The sequence below is a fragment of the Aphanomyces invadans genome (genome assembly GCF_000520115.1).
Source record: "Aphanomyces invadans strain NJM9701 unplaced genomic scaffold supercont1.21, whole genome shotgun sequence".
NCBI classification, from domain to species: Eukaryota; Oomycota; class Saprolegniomycetes; order Saprolegniales; family Verrucalvaceae; genus Aphanomyces; species Aphanomyces invadans.
Genome location: NW_008580166.1, coordinates 1236303 through 1238404, shown reverse-complemented (window position 1 = coordinate 1238404; position 2102 = coordinate 1236303).

The window sequence follows — 2102 nt, the reverse complement described above, 5'->3', positions numbered from 1 at the left end:
ACAGCGTGTACATGCAACGCCCTCGACACGCGCTTCGCCCTCATGATCGAGCCAAACCTGGAGATGACGCGAGAGAAGGTGACAATGTGGAATGCGCAGTGGACAAAGCAGATGACTACACGATGGCATGCTTGGTGGTCGAAGGATTTTGATGATTGGATTTTTTTGACATCTTGATTGTTAATAAGTGTAATTATCGTTTTTTGGGAATTTTTTACTTGTCGAAGGACACATGCATGGATTTCGTTTGGATTTCTCACCGAGAAAATTATTCTGTGCAGGTAGAACTGGATCTCTTGTTTTTCTCGGCAGGTAAAAGCAAAGAGAATTCGAATTAACATTTGACGCAAAGATTGCATGTGACGTATTATTGTAAGCTTTGAAAAACGTGACAACGTAATGATAAACATCTCAGTATTCGAGACCTAGAAAATGGACTGTTTTTGCTTTTTGACAGCGAAGTCATTGCATCCGGACAAGGCCTTGGCATCACTTTGTACGGTCCGTCCAAAATGAAAGCAATGCCAACCTTCATGGGTTGTCAAGAAATGCCGATTTCAACACGAGTACTTGCGCCACATCGGAACTTTACGCCACACCGCATCGTCGCCACTGGAATATGCATTGTCGTGACAATGCCAGCTTGCGCGGCGCTACATTGCAACGACCACTTGGCCATTGCGATAATTCATTTCCCTTCGTACACCGATGCAATACAATAGCAGCACAGCGCTGTTATGCAGCACAGACGGGCAATTCAACCAGCCCAGATAGACGTTTGGGATCGTGCGAGATCACGTGCATAGAGATCCGCTTCCCGCACCAAATAACTTCGGTGGCGAAGAACTCGCACTTGCTTGGGTTGAGTTTGAGCCCAAACATGACACACTGGGAAAGCAACCACCCCCAGCAATTTCAAGAGTTCAGCTTCGTCGGATGCGCTTCCCAAGGTAGCCAGGCTTCAATGCCATGGCCGTACTTCTCCCCGTAAATTTCCTGGGCCGTGGCTTGACAGAACGCCACAGCGTCCGACTGGTTGGACTCGACCATCTCATCAACACCCATAAAGGTGTTCACTCCCCGATAGTCGGGATGCGGTGGCAGTTGCCAAAAGCCTTTGAACCAGTCGACAGCAAAGAAACAGCTCTTCCCGACGAGCCTTGCCATGGCCACTTCTAACACAGGCATAGGCCAATTCATCGGCTCCGTCATGGAGTTTGGGCCCCGCGTGTCCACAGTCATGCGGAATGTCCCGTCCTTCTTGGGAACAATGCGAGGGGGAGAGGACCACCGCGATCGATGGGTACGACGAGCCGACCCAGCTTCGACAATTTCGGCCAGGTGGCTGCGCAAGTAGTCTGTTTGCAAAGGAGAATAGCGCCGTGCCTTGCACGTGGTTGGGGCGGCATCTGGCTTGGACCGAACCTGCAGGGGGTCGACGGCAACGGTCGGATCGTCCTGGAACTGCACCCGGAAGACATCTTCGAATCCCAGGAGCAGGTCACGCAACCGAATAGCACCGGATTCAGACAATCCTTTGCCTTGTGCTTCCTGAACCCTCTGCTCCAGGATGCGGCGCACTGCGAGCTTGGGGTTGCCATCGATGGTCGGGACGTCGTCATCCTCGAAATCATCGAGGTCTCCTGATTCAGCCAACATCTGCGCGTAACGTGCCTTCAAAGCGCGCGACGGAGATGAGTCACCCCCGAGGTCTAGAACCGAGAGGTCACCCGAATTGTAGGCGTCCTGCGTTACGGAAGCTGTCTTGAGGAGGTCTTCGGTCGAATTCCCTAGTGCCTCCATAACAGGACGGCCGACAGTAATGTTCAATCCCGAGTCGGTTGTGTCCACCCAAGCGCTCACGTTCTTCAAAGCCAACGGCGCCTCCCCCGTCAAGAGAACCAACTCGGACAGGAGCACGTGCTTGGACAGGGACCACAAACCACCGCCAAAACCCTCCATGACCTGAGGAGTGGGCAATTCTTTCGCCTGAAGGTCAACTTTCGATGCAGGCGATGAGGCCGATAAGACCATTGGAGAGAAGCATCCCGGGATTACTTCCCGAGTCGATCAGCGTTGAGATGGGCACCTCTAGCGCGACT